The sequence below is a fragment of the Ranitomeya variabilis genome, chromosome 4 (assembly GCF_051348905.1).
Source record: "Ranitomeya variabilis isolate aRanVar5 chromosome 4, aRanVar5.hap1, whole genome shotgun sequence".
NCBI classification, from domain to species: Eukaryota; Metazoa; Chordata; class Amphibia; order Anura; family Dendrobatidae; genus Ranitomeya; species Ranitomeya variabilis.
In genome coordinates this window covers 279,016,083-279,039,645 of record NC_135235.1, presented here as the reverse complement: position 1 = coordinate 279,039,645, position 23,563 = coordinate 279,016,083, and the positions used below count along the sequence as shown (strand labels likewise).

General features: G+C 38.8%; 1 long non-coding RNA gene across 1 annotated transcript in view; it reads left to right on the top strand.

The window, feature by feature from the left end:
* The first annotated feature begins 6,703 nt into the window (after positions 1–6,703).
* LOC143764441 (uncharacterized) overlaps positions 6,704–23,563 on the top strand; it is a 44,515-nt gene continuing 27,655 nt past the window's right edge. The window contains exon 1 of the long non-coding RNA XR_013213194.1: positions 6,704–7,255. This is a non-coding gene — a long non-coding RNA (uncharacterized LOC143764441). The remainder of the gene's footprint in view (positions 7,256–23,563) is intronic.

Genomic DNA, 23,563 nt, shown 5'->3' with positions numbered 1-23,563 from the left:
ATGGTTTACACCCACATATGGGGTATCAGCGTACTCAGGACAAATTGCACAACAATTTTTGAGGTCCAATTTCTTCTCTTACTCTTGGGAAAATAAAAAATTGGGGGCGAAAAGATCATTTTTGTGAAAAAATATGATTTTTTATTTTTACCGCTCTGCATTATAAACTTCTGTGAAGCACTTGTTGGGTCAAAGTGCTCACCACACATCTAGATAAGTTCCTTAGGGGGTCTACTTTCCAAAATGGTGTCACTTGTAGGGGGTTTCAATGTTTAGGCACATCAGGGGCTCTCCAAATGCAACTTGGCGTCCCATCTCAATTCCAGTCAATTTTGCATTGAAAAGTCAAATGGCGCTCCTTTCCTTCCGAGCTCTGCCATGCGCCCAAACAGTGGATTACCCCCACATATGGGGTATCAGCGTACTCAGGACAAATTGTACAACAAATTGGGGGGTCTATTTTCTCCTGTTACCCTTGGTAAAATAAAACAAATTGGATCTGAAATAAATTTTGTGTGAAAAAAAGTTAAATGTTAATTTTTATTTAAACATTCCAAAAATTCCTGTGAAACACCTGAAGGGTTAATAAACTTCTTGAAATTGGTTTTGAGTACCTTGAGGGGTGCAGTTTTTAGAATGGTGTCACACTTGGGTATTTTCTATCATATAGACCCGTCAAAATGACTTCAAATGAGATGTGGTCCCTAAAAAAAAATGGTGTTGTAAAAATGAGAAATTGCTGGTCAACTTTTAACCCTTATAACTCCGTCACAAAAAAAAATTTTGGTTCCAAAATTGTGCTGATGTAAAGTAGACATGTGGGAAATGTTACTTATTAAGTATTTTGCATGACATATGTCTGTGATTTAAGGGCATAAAAATTAAAAGTTGGAAAATTGCGAAATTTTCAAAATTTTTGCCAAATATTCATTTTTTTCACAAATAAACTCAAGTTATATCGAAGAAATTTTACCACTATCATGAAGTACAATATGTCACGAGAAAACAATGTCAGAATCGCCAAGATCCGTTGAAGCGTTCCAGAGTTATAACCTCATAAAGGGACAGTGGTCAGAATTGTAAAAATTGGCCCGGTCATTAACGTGCAAACCACCCTCGGGGCTTAAGGGGTTAATAGGTCATATACGTCCTGGGGGGCATATTCCCTTTAAGTGTCATCTTAACCTTCTTTTTTGCAAGTTAAACATTCCCAGATCCTTTAACTGTTCCTCGTAGGACATACTTTGCAGTCCGCTCACCATCCTGGTAGCTTTAGCCTGCAGCCTTCAGGACCTCTGCTACCTGTTCCTGGTGTCATTGTCCACCTGTGGTCTCCAGGCTCTCTGCTAACTGTTCCCTGTGTCCTGTCTACCTGTGGTGTCCAGAACTTCTGCCACCTGTTCCCGGTCCCCTGCCTGCCTGCAATTATTAGGAACTCTGCTAACTGTTTGCTGTCTCGGGTCTGCCTGCAATCCCCAGGAGCTCTGCTACCTGTTTGCGGTCTCATGTCTGCCTGCAGTCTCCAGGACCTCTGCTACCTATTTGATGCTTGCCTCAGTTGCTTATGGCACCAATGCCCACCTGGACCTTGGACTTGAAGGTTCCAACTGACCAGGTGAGCCTCACAATATGTTTTCTTACTGAAAAAAAGATGGGGCCTAGCATCCAATATCAGGGTTGTAGTTCTTTATTTTTACAAAGCCGAAGTCCAAAAATAAGTATCATAGTCCATTTTTGGGGACTGGAAAAAGCGTTTTCATTATTTTGTAAGTAAGCCATCCATATCTTATGTATTAGACGGCCTGCCCAACCAATAGCACCATCATGCTTGTACTACAGTGGAAAAAGTAATACAGTATGTTTTCATTGTGGAACTAATTAGCGCCCTATGGGTCCAGCATTGACCTTATTATGCGATTGCTACTATGTTAAGGTTGGGTTTACATGCTCCAATTTGGGAATCGTATGATGAATTTTCATTGCTATTATCTATAATTGCTGCATGTAAATAACCATACAAAATCATTTTCAATTCACCGTTATCGTTGCCATCGTGAAAGAGTTTTTCGAGAAAACTGCTGACCTATGTATCATTGAGCTAATTTTCAGAATAAAGTGGCCAGCAAGCTACACCAAGTTTCTTGTCCCATTTTTGGTTTATGCAGGCTCATTCATGCAGGAGACCGCAGCGTAGTCCTATTAAAATTAATAGGATTGAGCTGCAAGGGCAATCACACATGTGCATGATTGTAAAGGGGATACAGTGCTTATATCAGTCCTGCAAAACACAATTTTATTCATATTAACACCATTATGGTCATCACCAGTTGTAAGTAGAAGACTTTATTATTCCGTCTGTCTATAACGACTGGTCTTCAGAGTGCAATTAAGGTCACCAAAGAATCAATTGCATCATATACAGTATAAAAATTGGATCTTTGCAGCATGCAAAATGCTAAAATATCAATATTGCTACGACACTCGGACTAAACCGTAATGATAGAGCTAAAATAAGCTGCAAAATTAAAATTCGAGCACATATAGCGGTAGTCACATCACAGTCAAGATTAAATGTTCTTTCGAAACCTCGTTGACTCGAGGACTGTTTTGAGTGATGTAACATGAATTCACACATTGCATACAGTTCTGGGCACATACTAGATAAGATAAATGAGTGTATAGGATAGATAATATTCAGAGCCAACCATTGGGATTGAGAAAAGTCACATTTTCACAATTAAAGTTTTTGCTTTGAATTTCCAAAATCTTTAAAGCGATTGTCCGGGACATTTACATTGATGGCCAATCCTTAGGGAAGAGTCAGACGTTCGTATAACTCAGACGGGGATCGCAACGCAATGCTCGGACTGGCTGTCAGCTCTCACAACCCGAGCGTGACAGCATGTATTTCTACACAGCTGACACAATCATGTTGGGAGAGTCAGTGGCAAGTATGAGGATTGCGTTGCGATCCACCTTCGAGTTATGCAGACATCTGATTCTTCCCTTTGGATAAGTCCTCAATATCTGATCGGTGAGGGTGCAACACTCAGTACCCCCATCCATCAACTGTTTCCAGTGCTGGCGGCAGAATTGCTTAGTTGTGCAGCTGCACAGTACAGCTCCCTCAACTGCATAGTGGTTGCATCTATGTACTTTACCTCCACCTCCTATTCCAATCAATAAGATGTAGCTTTGCAGTACCAGGCTGCAGCAGCTAAACTATTGATTGGAGCTGTGCTATGCAAATCCACCACTAAGCCTGACGCCCCTTGCCAGAACCGGGAACAGCTGATCAGCCGGGGTGCTGGGTGTTGCACCCTTACCGATCCGATATTAATGACCTATCCTAAGGGTAGGCCATAAGTGTAAAAGTCCCCTTTAATTCTAGCTGAATTAAGAGTAATTTTTAAACATGTTTTTTTCTTTTTAGTTATCTAAAATAGTAAAAATTTGTGAATATTAAAGGCCATAATAATGTGATTGTATAAACTTCTCCCACCATCCCCAATACCAAACTTGTATGTATAGTTATAGAGGTTTGAGAAAGACATAGATCGATCAAGTTGGACCTTTTTTGACAGTCTTTGGTCAAGTAGGATGTATATTTTATTTGTAGTACTTAATCGATTTTTTTAGGTGCATTTAATGACCAGATGACTTTTGATCTATAGGATTAGAAAAACATGGTCACTTTCCTCCACAAACAGTGCCCCTCTTGTCCATGGATGGTATTACAGCTCAACCCTCTTTATTTAATTCCAAACCCAGCCAATGAACCAAAGTGGCGCTATTCACTTATAACATTATTACTCCTTTAATAAAATTGAAGGAAGACAACATGATTTTGGTGCACAATTTCTCATCTAATTGCCTCATCCAACAATGCAGCTAATGCATGTTATACAAGCAGCTATGGCATCCATTTACTACTTGTTTTACATGTTTTTTCTCTCCTGATATTAATAGGCAGAAAAAAAGAGCGTTGGGCACTTTTTGTCCTCCTAGAAGAAGGTTCGCATTAGTAGCTGACGGGTTAATCTGGCCTGAACTCATTTTCCTTCCTAAGGGATTTATGATAAGAGAATAACCGGGCGTGTTCACTAGTCAAACCAGATACTGCAGGGCACATTGTAAATACTGTTTGCTTTTATGTTTTTTTTTGGTCACTGATCATAGTTGACGTTAATGATAACAAGGTCGTAGGAGCTCAAAAAATACAAAAATGTAACACTTGGATGAGGTTCTGCTATGTAAAATTGCCCCGTACTTCCTGTTCCGTTCACCAAATCCACATTGTCATTCATACGCCCTCTAATCTGAAAATTCACGTGGGATAATAATTACATAGCATGGATTTCTGCTTGTCAAATTCCACCTCAAATTCTTATATTTGAAATTAAAAAGGTAATATTTATCCCATAGGAATCCTAAATATAGAGATGACCATAAAAATATCCCAAGGTGTTATAAGACTTTGTCTGCAACCAAGGATCGGACAATTCTGCAATATTATTCTGTTAATTTTGTAAATTTAGGAGTAACTAATCTCTTGGGTTGGATTTAATTTGTGGCCTTGTAGGGGTATTCTCAAGTTTAGAAGTTATCTTTTATTCACTGAATAGGGGATATCTTCCCAATTGCTAGGGGTCTGACCATTGGGGCTCCCACAAATCCCAAGATCCCTATGTGAATGAAGCAGTAGTTGATTATGTGAACATCTGAAGACCAGCTGAGCGCCACTCTTGGTTATCTCTGAAGGTCCCATAGAGAATGAATAGAGCAGAGGTGTGCATGATTGAGCATCACTTTATCTTCAGAACCCTAGTTCTGAAGACCAGTGGGGACCCCCAGCAGTTGGACCTCCAGCAATTGGATGTGCGCATTATCGACCTCTGGTTCATTCACACTGAGATCTTCAAAACCTCAGCTATATAAGTTATAGGTGGTCAATCATGTGCACATTCGAATCCCAGCTGAGCACCACGCTTGGTTATCTCCTGACTTCCCATAGAGGATGAATGGACCGGATTTGTGCATGATTGACCACCACTTCTTCTTCAGATCCCTAGTTCTGAAGATCAGTGGGGACTCTAGCAGTTGAACCTCCAGCGATTGGATGTACGCATTATTGACCTGCACTTCATTCACACGAAGACCTTCAAAACCTCAGCTATATAAATTATAGATGGTCAATCATGTGCACATTCGAAGACGAGCTGAGTGCCATACCTGGCTATCTCCAGTGGTCCCACAGGGAATGAATGGACTGGAGGTGTGCATGATTGGCCATAACTTTATCTTTGGATCGTCAGTTCTCAAGATCAGTGGGGACCCCAGCATTTGTACCTCCAGAGATCAGGAAGTTATCTCCTAGTTTCAAACTTGAAAATACCCCCTTTAAATTGGAAGTCAAGATATTAAAATGGTTTGCCCATATCATGGTGTTTACATTTTATATGAAATACTGGTATTGATAATGATAACTGGAAAATTTAGAGCTGGAAACAATTTTTGTTGCAACAGGGTGAACAACCCCTACAATTAAAAGGGAATTCAAAAATTGATAGTTATTAGGCTCTTCCACTTCATATGAGGCTAGGGTCACACCACCTTATTTTCTTTCATCCGAGAGAATTGGGCCGATTATAAAGAGAACACTCTGATCAGTTTAATCAGAGTGTGATCACATTGTGATCTGATTTTCTTGAATGAGGAAAAGGTAGAAAAAGAAATACCTCATCTTCTCCATTCCGTCAGTACGTGAATATTAGACAGCACTTTGATATCATCCGAGTGCAGTCTGATGTTTTCCATGTACTCATTGACTTGGATAGCCGAGTGATATCCAAATATTGGATGTAAATCGGGCATGCTGCATTTTATTTTTTCTCTGACAGACTCGTAGAGAAAATATCATTCATCACTTCACAATGAGAACAATATGTGGTGAAGGCCCTGGTAGTAGGGCATGGAATGGAAGTTGAGCAGAATATGAAATTATTTTTTTTCTTTTCAATTCAGATTATATTTATTTTTAATATTTGTAAAGCCCCCTTAAAGTATTTTGTGAACCACACAATGGCCACAATATTGCCTTCTGAAGCAAAAAAATCAAACTTTTGTTTTCAAGTTAATCAAAAGTCAATTTGCCAAAAATGAACTCGAGTTAGACCTTAAATTCAAAACAACCATTTTTCTAAATTTTTTTAATAACACAAGAAAAACAGCTCAAAAGCCATCTGAGAGGATCTGAAACTCCGAACACACTAATGATCCAATACGGAAATAACAAAAGTACGGTTAAAATTTAATGTCCACTGGGCATTAAAAACCTTCCTCCCACCTTGGATTCAGTAACACAGCCTAGCTGAGCTACCATTAGTAATTAGATAAGATATAATGGCCCTGATCAGTCAGATGTCAGTTTGTTGACCTTAGTCGAGTGAGTTAAGGTGGATGCAAATCACCGGTGTTTGCCCTACCCCACTCCACTCATGGAGACACCTGTCTATTCCACCTGCTTGTCTACATTCCCATGTATCACACAGCATATATTAAGAGCAAACTTTGAGCTTGGAAACGGTTGGATATCTCTTTGAGCCTGATTTGGCAGGTTTTTTTTTCCTGTCACCTACACTTTGCTTTCTTCTTGACGTAGCCAGTGGAAAAGGTGTGGGGGCTGGAATGCCAGTAACGGAGAGGTGGGGTTGGGGGGACGAATGGGCGGGAGGTAATTCTCACGAAATATCTTCTGCAATACACAAGTCAGCTCTACGTTGGCCTATCCCATTTGAGAAAGACACACCTGTTGAGAATTTGAACACTGAGATTGGTTTGTTGGAAAGAATGCACCTGTATTGGGAGGGGTGAGGACCTACATGTAAGCCAAGCCCTTAGCCTCCTCATTCTCTTCTTGTTTCTCCTCTTAAACAAGCAGCATTGCTCCAGGGCTCTCAAGAAGAACATCTTTCACCACTTGAAGACTTTTTAAGACGTCCTTAATTGTCCTTTGTTATATTTTCCATTTTAGTTGAATGTTTTTGGTTTTTTCTTTTTTTTTTTAGCTTTTTTATATCTTTTTTTTCTCCATGTGTCACCTGGTAGAAAAAGAAGGTAGACATTACCGATCAAGACATCAGTTGGATGCAACTGGACAAAGAGGACAGAGACCCCTTTGTTGTGTTTGTTCTTCTCTTTTTTTTATTGCTGCGGCCTCGATGGTTTCTGGTCCTGAAGAACAAGGCTCATCTTGGTGAAGTAACGTTACTACAAATTTGTTTTCTGGTGTCAAGATGTTATCATTGTGTGCCGTAGTGAGGATTGTGCCCAGTATCACATCCTAAAAGGGGAAAAAAGTAGAACTGAATTTCCTATTATTTTGGGGTTTAAAGGTTTTTAGGTGGTTTGCCAGAATTGCTGTTTTTTTTTCTTTTTTCGATATCAGATTTCATTTTGTTCTGTAATGCGTAAAGAGTATGAATTCAAAGTCTTTAGCCCTCAACCAGCCCAACCAGTTAGGGCAGGTACTCACACGCAGCCGCAAGGCATTCAGCATTGGGTACAAAGACAGAGCAGACGTTACATGAGATTTATAGTGGGGGAAGAGAATGGATTCTGGCTATAGAATTGCACACGTATGAACGTGAGAGGCCAGAAAAAAAAATTGCCAAAATAAAATATTTACCAGATCCTCTTTCTAGATCTTCACCTATCAAGGTTGGGTTAGAACAGCATGAATTCAACAGGAAAAAAAATGACTAAAAAAAGTCCCTTTTTTTTCCTGAGGATTAAGCATGTTCTAATATGGCCGCGATGCTCGTGAAGAGATAACTATTGTTTCCAACTAGTGGTGCATTAGATCTTGAGTTTCATTGTTAGTCACCGACACTGTGTCTCTTTAGCTTTTTATCAGTTGTCCCATCTCTTTTAAATCTTTTAATAATGTTCTTAGGAGTCGTCTCAAGCTGAGACTGGAGTTTGACCCCTGTTGTCAGCATAGACCTGCTCTTACCTGCGGGTGTCACAATATAAAGTAGTCAACTAGTTCAAAACACAACAATCCAAGTCATTTTTAATGTTTTTGACCGTGAGATAGTATTTGGTAGAGTCTGGCGGATAGATTTCTTTTTATTAATTGATGTCGTTGAGATGGTGGAGAAAAATTTTCACGGTCTTGCTAACGAGTCCTATGGGTTTATTATAATTTGATTATTCTTTTTATTTTGTTCTTTGCATAGTTTTGTGGCATTAAGAATTATTCTCAGACTTTTGGATTTCTAAAGTTAAGTCAGATTGTGAGATATCCAACTGACGAGTCTACTGTCAATAAAGTAGAAGGTGCTAAAGTCGCATTTTAATACTATGCCTTCACGTGAGATTTTTTTCATGTCATTATATATATATATATATATATATATATATATATATATATATAGTGAAGCCTCTTTCCTATGACCACCAAAGTCCAGTTTTCTAATGGTTCGGCCCTTTTGATAAAACTGAACCAATATATCGAAAATATAAGGGAAAATTGGGTAAAAAATTGGATCTAATTTTCTCGAAGGGTTAGTCTTTTTCAAGTTTCCATTTATATAGATATACTATATTTATTTATTATTATTTATGTATCTTATATATTGTAACGAATATTCAATAATTCATGTTTTTACTGTATTACCGTTATCCTATATAACTACGTTTCCAGTTAATATGGGTAAAAGTGTTTGCAACGTCATTGATAATGCTTGTTCATTCATAAAGAGATATGAAAAGTCACGTTATTTCTTCAAAATGGCTTCTCATCTTCCTTTCAACTTGCCGCCCTCATTGCTGCGACAGCTCTTGCATTTGATGCTCAGCTCTGATATAAGATGGACATTAATGTGGACGTCTTGAGTCATTCTATACGACGTGCTACATTTTTCCTAAAAGGATATAATCCCCTTTACCGGTTCCCGCCATAATGTAGCAGGAAATGGTTAACCCTTTGTAAGCAAGTCAAGTCTTAATTTTTTTTTTACAAAATTGTTGTTGGATTGTCATCATTGTGGGTGAGATGTTGGAATTTTTGCTATTGATGGGATTCAGGTTGCATTTTTTTTATTTAGAATAATGGTGAGAGGTATAAAATGTGAGCCATGGCTTTTAGATCTTGGCGGTTGTGGCCAGACTCTGCGTGTCTTATCTGTTCAAGCAGTAGATAAAGGTATAGGTTTACAAGGCTTTGTTGAACACACAGTCTCTTTACTATTGATTAAGATTTGACGCTGGGGGTTAACCAGCAGGTTAGTTTTTTGCACTGGAGTCGCATTCCTATTTGAGGTAGGAGCTACCTTAAGCAAGGTATGAAAGTTTTAACAGGCCTTTTATTTGATACTTGATACTATGCAAAAGGCCAGGACATAGCAGCTTGGAAATAACATGGGTAAAGAATTAGCAGGAGAAGAGGGAGGGGGGAGAAGTTGGGCGGGAGAAGAGCAGCGGGCGGGGAGGACATAGGTAAACCAGGTAAAGGAAGATAATTACTGGCTTCAGAGGTGGAGCTGGCTTAGTTCAGTTTCTTGTTTTGCTCTATGCTTTCTGCATTCTCCGTCGCTTTGCCCAAGGCCTGGTCACTGCTAATAACGGTGATGATTAACTAAGTGGTAACTGTAACCTGGGAGACCACGAGGTGGGTTTTAGATTTCAAGAGGACCCGATGCTTGAATGAAGCCGTGCTCCTAGCACCTGTGGAAGCGTGAGATTTTCAACTTTCTACTCATTCTTCTTCCTGTGCTTTCATGGTATTCGGTCATGAATTCCAGGTAAAGTTTTTTGGTCTCTTACTTGTGTTCCTTCCTCTTTACCTGCCTCCCTTTTTTTCCCTTCGCTCTCTGTTCCGGTTGTTTGCACGGAAGCCGTTCTTCTTCTTCTTGGGCTGGTAGGCTGTGAGATATGTCTACGTGTATATTGTAACGAGTCACCATCTTTCTTTTTCTACGGCCCGGTGCATTGTGAACTTATGGCTGTAGTGGTTGAGTTACATATGGAGGATTAAGTGGTTAAAGGCGGTCACAGTTTTCCAGCAGGTTGCTTATGTGGTTTTGTGCGGTGGTGCAGAGAGGAAATGCAGACGCGAGCAACGTATTAACAATAAGATGTCTGCCATATTTGTCGCCTGGAAATAAGGCCTCATTGTTTAGCTGGGAGAGTGCTATGTCGGATCTGAACGGAGAGCTAAATCATGTTGTGTCACCAGGCGATCCATCTGTAGAGGTCAATACTTAAGTGTCCTGCCTGCTTCATGTAGTTTAGAAGGAAACGATGGTCACTCCATTATTACTATTTATGTGCAATGTTTAAAAAATTCATAATTTTTGGATATATTTTTGCTATTCCTTACGGTGTAGGACAATTTTATGGATTCATGTTTGTACAATAGTTAATGATAGAACAAAAATGGCGAAAATATTGGAGTATGGATCCAAAACAACACATATTAAAATCTAATTTTTAAGTCATGCCAGGTAGTGCTTAATGTTTGTAGGCCGTGATAATGAAGCTCACATATTCTAGGATATTACTAGACCTAAGTGTAAAATATAATTAAATATTATTCCCCTTTGATGCTGTCTGGCACACCCAGAGATAACATGGTTGTATACTTATTCTTCTTCCTGTTCCTTTCCAATGGCTATAACTAGAGTCCGAGCATAAGTGACAGGTGCAGGATTGAGCAGGATAGTCCTCTGGCTTATCAATGTCCAATAGTTATCAATCGATGAATTAATGATTCAATTACTTTATAGTTATCCAGTTTGCTATCGTTGGGCCAGGACTTGCATATATATTAATACATGCAATATATATATATATATATATATATATATATATATATATATATATATATATAAAATATGTGCACAACATTTGTCTTGCATATACATCTATATCTAATATATATATATATATATATATATATATATATACAGTATATATATGTATATATATATACTGTATAGAGAGATTATATGCACACACACACATATATATATATATATATATGTGTGAATATATTATATATATATACACATATATATATATGCATATATATTTGTATATGAATGAAACAATGTTGTTTTGATCCCATTCTGTGTGTTTGTGTGTGTATATGAATATATATCTTTGCATAGTAATCAATAAGAATTAAGATGTTAACCTGGCATTACCTATATATAAATATATACACATATCAATATATATTTATTTTATATACATACATATATACATGCATATTTGCACATATACAGTATATACCCATGTGTAAATATATACTTTTGATCCCATGATATAGCACAGGCAGACACCCTTGTTTACAAAATAGTGCACAGCCAGTTACAGATAGGTAACGCTAGGTTAACATCTTACTGATTCTTGTTGGCTGTTCCAGCACCTTCTTCAGCTTTGCACAATGTAATAGTAACATAATGGAGATTTTTTTGCAACCTGCAATGTCTTGTCATACTAAATGTGCAAAAAAAATGCTGAATGAAAATTTTCTACTAATCAATCTACCATAATTAGAAATATATAATACAAATACATTAATGAACATCATAGTGCAGCTGAATGGCTTCCCTCAGTTATGTCAACAATTACTCAAGTCGTGGGAACATGACTCTTCTGGGTCTTAATGCAAAATTTCCAACATGGCCCCAATCCATCTCAGGCCTTTAATAGTACTGGTCTTCTATATGGGATAAAAGGACCTGTTGGGCCTCTCCTTGGTTCCAGGGCCCTGGTGCAACCTTAGCTCCTGCACCCACCATAGTTATTTCCATGTATATAGGGATTTACTACATGTGTTTAAAAAATTCTGCCAGATAAGTGTTTGCCCCTTAAATTATTTTTGTAATACAAGTAACATTTGCCTCCAGCTTGCAAATTAAAATGGTGAAAAGAGGCCCATTTCAATTAGAACAATATTTCAATGATGGTTGGATTCAGAGATGTTGGGTAGGGCACTTGCCCGGATGCTGGAAGCCAACAAGTCAAGTCTTTACCTAAAGAATTTGAATAATGGATTGAACTGAATCTTTGCGCTGAACTCAAGAAAGGTCTAATTTTTGTCTAATACATGTGGCCTAAAAAAGAACACATTGCATATTCCTAGGGGATCCTGGGTCTGATGTCATCAACTGGCCCATCCCATTCGATGTCAAATGTCACCATGACTTGGACCATGATGTATTTTCTGCCTGGCACAATGCCAGTGACCAATCAGATGACAGCTGTTATTTGTCTACACCCTATTGGAAAAGTACTTTTACATAGTCCTAAAAATTTTTTTGGTTTTTAGAATTGTTACTTCTCCTGCATAAAGGGTCACACTGGAGATGAGTTTTATTAGAAAAGGTCATCCATTGCTATCATTTCTATGGGGTTGCATAACATGAAATTTGCAGCCTTCCAACGGGGAAAAAAAAACATGAGCCATTTGATACAACACAAGTCGTTGACATTGAACAAATAAATGGCTGTCCAATTTTTCTAATTAAATCACTAGTGTCCTGTTTGGCCTTTCCTTTCGCCATGACATTCTAGTCGGCCCTTGATAGTTGCTTAGCTTCTCTGTCCATTAAGCTCTGGTACCACTCATGTTAAGCTCGATGTAATGCGAAGATGATTGAGATAATGTAAAATATATTACTCGCCTCTTTTCAGCTTCTCAGTATGAGCTGCATAGATTTTTACCGCAGCTTCCCGGCACCGGCACATTTTATTCGTTTGACTCTGTTTTTCTTGCTCTATCACGATAACTGACTCGTTCCAACCTTCCCCCCAGTAAATGTGCCATGCAGCAGGCTGACTCACAAAATCCGGCTCGCTTACTATTTTTTTTTTTTCATGTGGGTGTTCTGAAGCAGCTGCAAATCCACATTCTCTGGATTTGAACCTGGAGGCCATTTTGCAGTTTCTTCCTTTACTTTTCCCTCCACAAGACAAAATGGTTACATTGATGGTGGAAACAATGCCCGTCCACATCCACATTTACAAAAAAAAAGAAAAACCTGATTTAATAATTATACATATACATTTTTAATGTGAAAGTCGACCAACTATGCTCATTATATGCTAATCACGGTTGAAGAATGTGGTCTCTTTCGGAAATTATTTTATTCATTCCTTTAGGACGTCTGCATTTTTTTTTTTTGGGTGTAATGCCAAAGATTTTACAGGTAAATTTGTGATTTTAAAAAAATTCCATTAGGAAGGAATGGCCATGTAAATTGTGGATGAGGTAACAAGACTGAACAAGTAGCTGCCAAATACCTGAGGGTTAAATACACACTCCCTTAAAATGCATTTAAATTCTTCTCAAGTTGTCCAGTTAAACTTGGTATTTCTATGAACCTTATTACGATGTTGACCTCTTCTTCTTTCTTCCGTCACATCATTACCTCTACATGAGATTTCCGGAAAACAGGAACCTTACATTTCCTCTCGTGGTACGGTAAGTGAGAGGTAAAATGACCCCATCTTCTTAATTTATCTTCCTTTATCTTCCTGTCATCTTGTTCTTCATGCCCACTTCTTTCAGATGCTTCCCCCCGCCCCCGCGAATTATGTGACACTATTGCCATCTTACTGGGCAGCATTGGATGTTATCTCTGTTTCTAATACTGCCTGGTAATGATGATTATGGTGTCCCACACACAACGTGAGTTAAGGGTTGCCAAAGGGTATGAAATATATGCAATTTTTTTTGGAACTGATTAGATTTAACCATTGTCCAATCCTAAGTGGCAATTTACATCTGCCTATTGGAAAAATGTTTAGAAAATCAGGATTCAAATAAATTTATTGTCAAAATCTTACAATTTTTTTACCTTAATTTTTTAGATTTAAATGATTATTTTCACAAGCCATAAAAATTTCTTAACATACATTGGATGAGTAGTTCCAATTTGTGGAGGATTGGAGATGTCTACTGATGTTGGAGATGTTGACCAATGTTAGTTTTAACTCTCCTCTGGTGGAAATAATTTGTAGAAGGTGAAAATCTTTATTTAACCGAGACACCAGTCACTGCTTCCTTTCAATTTTATATCTTCTTCCAACGTCACTAGCAGAGATAAGCCACCTCAATAAATAGGTTGGTCTATTTCGAATAATCTGTACTAGTTCTGCACATTTCCTGATATAGTTTCTTCGACTTTTAGATATGTTTGACTTTAGGTGATCGTTGACCTCCTTGGTGTTTCCCTAGTGATGAATATCAATCTGGTCCTTTATGGACATCTTACTAGACAGTGCTGGATTTATTTAAGTTTTTCTAACACTGTCTGGTAACGATGTTTAAAGAGTGAACCAATATACTACGTGCACCAAAAGACCCATGGATGAGCCTTTGGAGATGTGAAGGACAGTATGAGGTATGAAGTTACATCAAAACTTTATTCCAAATGTTTTTATTTTTGCTGTTGTCAAATCAATTGAGAGCATGGTACCATAATTTCATGGTGGAAAACCCCAAATGGCAATATCGTGTAGGCATCCACTAGATGCAAAGGTCAATGAGTCGACATGTAAACTCTAACCATTACATCATTGCTTAGTGACATTACAAAAGATCAAATCAATGATAATTTTCTTCTTATGGTTTTATTCAACCTTACACTTTTTATACAAGTCATAGACTTTATAATTAATGGCATGATTCAAGCAGCCTGTAGTCATGGCTGATCCCTTGCTTTGGAGTCCATTTCCATGGGTATATTTTTCCAAGAAAGAAAAATGATTATTCTTGATGGATACATAGGAATTGCCTGAATGTGAAAATGAGAAGTTTTAGATACAGTTTAAAAAGTTCTCCCCTATGGAAATGCCAAACCCAAGATTACACCATAACCTTTGCTCCTCTTGGCTTAAGGGTAAAAACCCAGAGAACAACTTTAATTGTAACCTTAGAAAAATTGTTTTGTCTTAAGCCAACAGAGTGACATTGTTGTTCTGTCACCTGCTGTTTGCCAAGCTTACGTTACACGTAGGACATGCAATGGAAAAAAATATCAGAGAGATCCTGGAACATAGTCCAAGTCCTAGCAATGGCTCCTCTACCTAAAGTTTATTCTTATCTGTTCTGATGTAGTGAAGATCTGCACATTGCCATATGTTGACACAACTTGTTGAAGATAAGAGGTCGATGAAATGTCGGAACTTTTTTTGTCTGTAGTATATCCCCTATTGGGATCAGTTGATAAGAATGTAGGCAAAGGATTTACTAAAGGTAAGCATTACATTTTCCCAGGGACAAAGTAATTATTTCTCCCTTCACTTCTAGTATTTTCAATCTATTTATCAGACATATTTCAACAGGAAGACCTGGGTTTGCATTACAACATTTAAGTTCACCTATTGGGTGCAGCAATCCGAAAAGTCAATATTAACCCTTGAGCTTTGTAATATCATTTAGGATAAAAAGCCAAACTAAACAATCCATTTGCAGACACGTTTCGGGGTGTTTGACCATCATTCTTGCAAAGCCGAAGGTCTGATATTGATCTTTGAGAAGCTTTTGACCAGGGTCTATGGGGAAACATTTTTCCTTATGGAGAGTGCCAAGTCAGGGTAAGGGTACCGTCTCACATAACGATTTACCAATGATCACGACCAGCGATACGACCTGGCCGTGATCGTTGGTAAGTGGTTGTGTGGTCGCTGGGGAGCTGTCACACAGACCGCTCTCCAGCGACCAACGATGCCGAGGTTCGCTGGTAACCAGGGTAAACATCGGGTTACTAAGCGCAGGGCCGCGCTTAGTAACCCGATGTTTACCGTGGTTACCAGCGTAAAAGTAAAAAAAAACAAACCGTACATACTCACCATCTGATGTCCGTCAGGTCCCTTGCCGTCCGCTTCCTGCTCTGACTGAGATCCGGCCGTACAGTGAGAGCAGAGTGCAGCGGTGACGTCACCGCTGTGATCTGCTCTCACTTTCCGGCCGGCAGACAGTCAGAGCGGGAAGCAGACAGCAAGGGACCTGACGAACATCAGATGGTGAGTATGTACGTTTTTTTTTTTTTTACTTTTACGCTGGTAACCACGGTAAACATCGGGTTACTAAGCGCGGCCCTGCGCTTAGTAATCCGATGTTTACGCTGGTTACAAGCGAACGCATCGCTGGATCGCTGTCACACACACCGATCCAGCGATGACAGCGGGAGATCCAGCGACGAAAGAAAGTTTCAAACGATCTGCTACGACGTACGATTCTCAGCAGGGTCCCTGATCGCTGCTGCGTGTCAGACACTGCGAGATCGTAACTATATCGCTAGAACGTCACGAATCGTGCCGTCGTAGCGATAAAAATGCCACTGTGTGACGGTACCCTAAGGAAACATAGGCCATGCAATGCTCCTCTGGAAATTTCAATATACAAACAGTCTCTTCAGAGAGGAAGAGGACTATAACTCTATTCCTACCTATTTTGTAGAGTTCTAGTCCCTTCCTCTCTGAAGGTAATGTTTGCATATTGAAATTCCTGGAGGAGCATTCTATGGCCTATAAGTCTCCTTACACTGACTTGGCACTCTCCTCAAGGAAAAATGTACCTCCTTAGACCCAACATCAATCAATTACAGAATTGCTCTGGCACCAGTCACTTCTGCAGCTGGAGATTAGCGGCATTGATAACATCACAACAATAGATACCTGCCAGGGTGTGTGCTTGACACCTGATAGGTATCTGTCAAGGGGGCATCAGCAGTGCAGGTCCCCTCATAATGTAGAAGTAAGTGGTGTCAAAGCAACCCTCATCAACAGTGGTCATGCCACTGGTCTAGAAAAACATATTGGTAGTGATGGTAGTCAGTGGACCATATAAATGCATCCCTGTAGGCAATAGATATGCATGAGGTTGGCAACATCTGCTGTACAACTTCATTGGCATTCACAAGTCTTTAAACACCTCTAGCAACCTTATCATGTTGCTGGACATGGATAATGGATATTACAAGTCATTTATACAATCCGCTTGAGCTCTCCATGGAGAACGTTCTCTGGCCAGATATTTCCAATGAATGTTATCCATGTATCGAGTCCACCAAGAATAGAGTTGACAAGCTCATAGTTGGAATTCTTAGCCAGGAACCCTGTCTAATGGGCAAGGGTTGTCTCAATGAGACAACTTTTAACATATCCATATCTTACATAACTACTGGAATCCAATATGTGCAAAATGCCAGTCTTATTGAAGGAAGTGGGCCCAATTTATTAAGAGGCTCATGCCACCTAATGAAATAGGTGAATCTTACAACATGCAAATGCTTCCACCAGAAATCTTACTGCAGTCAGGACCTGGAGTACATTTCTCGTATAATTTCCATAAAGTCGTCACTCCTCCCCCACACCTTGTCCCTCCCCATCTCCGCCTACTTTGGAGAAGTTTTTTTTTAACTGGAGTAAAATTGGCAAAAGTCACAACTTTGAAGTGTGCAAAATGTTACACCATCTCAAGGTGATTTATGCCATAATTCATAAATACCTTGATGAATTGGGCCCTTAATGTGTTACCACCATTTGGTAGGAGATAGAAGGTTGCAATAATTGGCCTATATATGAAGAAATACCATGTTCTACTGAAGATAGCACTTAAGATTCAGATTTTCCAATATTTTATGACTCATGGAGACATTTCAACATCAGACATTAGACTGCGAAAAGCCAATGGACAGATGACTTGAATTACATCAACAGTAATTTGTTCTTCAAGACGATAGTCACGTCAAGTGTCTCAGAACAAACAGCAGAATCTGCATGTTTATGACCTGATCCCTTCTGCAACTTGATGAGACAAATGATTGATGGTCATGTTGATAAATACTGTATATATTTTAAAAAATATTTTTTTTATCTCACTTTGTTCAAACTTTTTGTAACTTCAATTCTCTAAAAATATTATGTTGCTACTTGTAAAATCCTGGTGAACCTTGGCCAAGAAGCCATGCTCAATTCTGTGAAAGGATAATGTAGATACTTACGAGAATTTAATATATTTTCATAAACTGAAATTTCAAAAATGAAAACCAAATTTCCTACAAATTTTTCAAAAAGTTTTAAGAAACCTATAAAAAAATTTACATTAAGGATCAATTCAGCCTGAATATTTTTTCCTGGTGGAAATTGCATGCTTTGATGTTTCAGAACTGACAGAAGTGGGATCTACTTTTTTTTTTTTAAATTCCCACAATGGATGAAAAAAATGTAAACGTTTTTTCGAGGGTGAATTAAATAATGGAATTTGATAATTGAGGATTTCTTTCTTTATATAAGGGGTCTTGAAAAACAAGAGCTGAGTTTTAAAATGTGTAAAATATTAGCTGTGTTGGGTCCTTTTTTTCCACTCCCACAAAAAAGAAAAAAAGTGGTGCCTTCCTTTATTTACTAAGAGGGATGGAGCTGATTAGCTTGGTCCAGGAATAAAGCCGGCTTTTGTTAAGCATTTATTTATCCAAGCCTAAAAGGTAGATACACTGGTCTGACACACACAATGCGGCCCAGGAGAGGGCAGGACCTGGCAAATGGCAGGCTCGATACACAACTTCACATCTAGTATTGTTTCTTCATCTCATTCCACTGGGAAGAGTCTCTTCAACTTGTTCACTTCAAGCTCAGAAGTTCTTCCTACATCGTTGTTCTGATCATTCTTCCTTGGTCTTCTTTTTGAAGGAACTATGCAAGTTGACTTAAGTCTTTTGAACCTTACAGCTGAAACACTAGTACAAAAATATTTTTCTATTTATATTTTCTAAAAGTTGACTCTTCTATCCTAAGACAATTCTAAAGTCTACGCTTCAAGTTCTAACCTTCAAAAAGGTTTCCAACGTGAAATGTGTGTAGCCTTGAGCTACTGGTGCAGATGCCTACACAATGTTGGTGTTACATGTTTTCTAAGAAAAAAAATAAGAAAAATTAAGGAAAAATTTCTGGACAAACTCATTCAATACAATCAAGATGACAACAACAGAAACAAAAAATGTCTCATGTGTGCTAACAAAACTGAGAAGTCCTACAAGATGTGCGTAATTGCTGGCCGTTTTGTTTCCTAATTTGCTTGTAATTGTTAAGTGTTGAATAGACTACATTTTATTTTCCTGAGCGGTCTGTATCCAGAACAATTGCCTGTTGACCGATGTCTTACCAGACAAGGTTAGATCTACGTATCCTTGTCTAATACTGTCTGGTAATGCCGTTGGTCACAGTTGGCCGAGTCTTCAGCTTGAGTTCTTCATGTATTCTACCCAATCCATTCCTTACATGTTTTATAGCCTTCTAGATATGGAGGACATACAGTGGAGTGATGGTAAGTTGAAAATTACACGCAGCTTATGATTCTAAGCTAAAGTCCAAGGAAGGAGATCAAAGTCCATCTTATCTCAGTGGTCATAAAGGCGCAATAAGCTGAAGATATACAATGTCCATATACCTGGATACCGGATGAATCATATCTGTGTATTTAATGTGCCAAGGCCATACAATTATGATGAAAGGACCTACAAGAAATAAGTTTACAACTGAGTGCATTGTAATATATGTTTGATAGAAGTACAATACATTATTGCCAATAAATATAGATTCATGTCTATTACTTATAGATTAATAAAAAAATAAATCAAATTAATTCATGTGTTCCTGGCTCATTTTTTACTCCTTTATTATGACCCGCACGTTCAATCAAGTTAAAGGGATCAACTTTCATCTTTTGGTAAGTGGATCCCAAATGTTCTAAAATAACAAACAGCGGGTACTGACAAACAGCAGACATCAACGCTGCAGCCAATGACTGAGCTCAGCAGCTGTGCTGAGATAGATGGCACGAGCTGCCAAGCTCAGTGATTGACTGCACCCAAAATAGTTACACTCTTTCACATATTTAAAAATTATTTTCCCTGCAACATGCATAAGCAGAATCAAAAGTAAGGCTAAGTTCACACTAGGTGTTTTTGTTGCTTTTTTAATACTTTTTTATGCTAAATTTCAGCTGCTTTTTACAGTACCAACAAAGCCTATGAGATCTCAGGAATCTCATGCACATACATTGTTTTTTTTTTGTCATCAGTATTTTGTGCTTTGCATGGTTTTTTGGACATAGAGCATGTCACTTCTTTCAGCATTTTTTTCAGCGTTTTTCACCAATTGACTTGAATAGGTGGTGAAAAAATGCTGAAAAAGCGCCTCGTGTGAACTTACCCTGAAACCTCACTGTCTCCTGGTAGTCACTGTTCCTCACAGGGTGGAGCTTTGGTAAAGGAACCTCATGGTTTTCTCCTTGATGATGTATTAGGTACCTTGTATGTTTAGTACAGAAACAAAGGTAAAACAACTTGTGATCTACGAGTACTATGTGGCCCACCATGGATTTCTGTGTTGCCCTCAACTACTAGGACACAGGAATGCATGTATGTATGTATCCTGAAGGCTCAGAAAAATATATCCTGATGGTTGACAAACCCTGTGGATTCATGCAAGACAGATTTCCATCTTCTCTTCTCTGGAGTGCAAGAGAACTGGGCCCCATTATCTACAGAGACCCTAGGGCACACCCACCGCTACCGTATGTACACCATGAAGAAAACTGATGCCGCCCGGCCACAGATCACTCTATAATGCAGGTGAATAGGGTATTAAGTCGTAAAAAGTCAGAACTTATTGGATTTTTTTATGGTGGGTCTCAATGTGACCCCATTCACTTGCATTATGTTTTGATGTAGCATTGGTATAGAGTGATCTGCGGCCACGCTTGCTGCCAAAATCTCTGCGCAGCCTCAACCTTAGGGCAGAGACAAACTGCTGTATTTCTCGTGCGAGAATCGCATCGTAAACCTCGTACTGGCTGTCGGCTCTCCTGCAGTGCGACGCGATCCTCGCACGAGAAATACGGCAGTCTGTCTCTGCCCTTACTGCCGCACACGTCTTCAATATTACCGTAACCTGCTCCATGAATCACACATATATAGGTCCACTAGGGAAGATTAAGACAGCTACACTGGGTTTATCGGCCCCTGTACACATTAGATGGTTGTCGGCTGCTTAGTCCTTATCATTCGGCCATCAGTCATCTTGGCTGACTCTCCAGTACACAGGAGCACTCTTTTGACTGAGCATTCCTGTGTTCTGCATGAGAAAGATGCCAACAGAACAAAGTGATCGGCAGTCCATTACTGGACATACCCGATTGACATCTTCACCAACAATCATATGGTCGGTGCCCCTACTTACGTCGATCTTGCCGATACTAGTCTAATGTTTATGGGGGCTTACCAGTAGAGTCTAGTCATTTTTAAAGGGGATTCCAACTACTATAATATTGATGACCTATTCTTAAGATAGCAGTGGAGGTCTAACACCCGGTACACTCACAAATCAGCTCATTCCAGCTGTTGCACTGGCTTTATGTGTACAATGTATGGAGTGGAACACTACAGCACCTTACACTGGTGGCTTCTGCCACTATTCCAATAATAGGAGCTGATCTGCAGTACCCCACCATGGCCACTAAACAGTGTGAGGTGCTGTGGTGTTCTGCTCCATATGTCTACATCCGGTACTTGCTGATCAGTGGGGACTTAGGTGTCATACCCTTCTGATCTGATATTGATGACCCATTCTAAGGATGGGTCATCAATATAATAGTAGTGAGCATCCCCTAAGTGTCACTTAGCTTTGCCATATTCAACTCTATGGTAGGCTGGAAAATGTGGCGCCCTGTATGCAAATTTGTCCTACCCTTTATTTAGAGAATTTGCTCTAATTTACATATCAGGAAGGGTTTTTTTTGCCTTTACCCGAATGATTTTACAAAACTAAATGACCCCTTCCGAACCTGAGTTCAGGTACGATTTTTGATGTTTTAAGGGATAAAAAAATAATGCAATATTGTGCTAAAAAAAGTAACTGCAATCAGTTGTGCCAGATGCCATGATTACTATTGGTCCTCTCGAAACTGAGATTTGGCTGCTCCACTTACAGAAGAGCGCTTTCTGTGTCTGCATGTGGTCAGTGCTGTGCGTGAAGAGGGAGCCCTGATTGACTCATTTGAATAGCTAAGCCAGCCCTCTTTTTTTGTCTCTGCCTTTATTGGTCATGACAGAGAAAGGGGCTGGCTTAGCTATGTAAATGAGCAACCAGCCAGCTCCCTACACATGTTGAAACAGGAAATGCTCTGCCATGCCCAGAACCAGGAATAAAACTATAGAACATTGGATCAGAGCAGATACCTGAAAATCAGGGCACCTAGCATAATTGAAGTATATTAGTTATTTATATACCTTAGTCTTTTAGGCACAATTATGTATCATTTATTTTTTAAATGGACAACCCCTTTAATATTTACCCAATACTGAAATATCAACTTCTAAAGTTTCAGCAATTTTACATTTTTCCAAAGACGACCTGTAATTTTTCCTAAAATGTCTATTTAAAAAAATAATTGTATTCTCCTAAATAAATACTAATTTTGGAGCTTCGTTTCTAACCATAATGTCATCTTTTATTCTCTGTGTATTCCTCCAGGCAATTCCCTTTATCCATAGGCAAGACCTGACATAATCTGGCCCTGTCCAATCAGTGCTTCAAGTGTGTAAGAACACACCCATATATTGCTATCTAGTAGGTGTAATAATAATAATAATAATAGCAAATACCTCAAATAAGAAATGTAGTACAGTTCTTCTGATTAGCGATGTTGCTTACCCCACGTGCAGAGCATTGCAATAGCTTAGGGATCCATGGTTACGGCCACTCACATAGTTTCAGTTAGTTAGGTGTTAGTGGCCGTAACCATGGATATCTAAGCTACTGCAATGTCCTGCACATGGGATAAGAGAAACAGCTAATCAGAAGAACTATACTACATTTTGAATTGGAGATATTTGCTAATATTATTATCATTACAGCTAGTACATATTAAGATAGGATCTTGGAGATTAGAATATTCCTTTAAGTTCTAAAAAAAAATAAATTGTAATTTCATGCCAAGTATTTAGTAAAATGGGTGCTTTTTAAACTGTACATTAAACAAAAAAAAATCTAAAAATATTTCATTATTTAGTTTGATCTAATGATTCAGTCTAACCTTTTTGGGGGGCAATTTTCATTATTTAGAAGAAATCCTAATTGACAATAGAGTCCTTGTGTACGGCAGAGATGTGTAATGTGACTGCGACTCCACCACAGCCCTAATCACTTTATATTACAACACTGCAATTGTCTTTAGCGTGGATCATTCACTCGACGGGAGCTGAAAGAGCTGCTGTGTTTCATCCCTGCTCAGATCCATCTACAAATGAACGCTGAGTACATTCTTCCAGTCTAGCCTCCAGTCTATTATACTCTACTTTGCCTGAAATGCTCGATGAAACGAAACAATGTGCGCATTGACTCTAAACGCTGCCTTCTCTGCCCGAATTACAGAGAAAAAATAATGTTACAGCCAGATATAATAACCTACACGTTACTGGGCTTCTTCCAGTTATACCATCTGCCTACGAAGGGTTAAGCCAAAATGGAATCCTACAAGGGT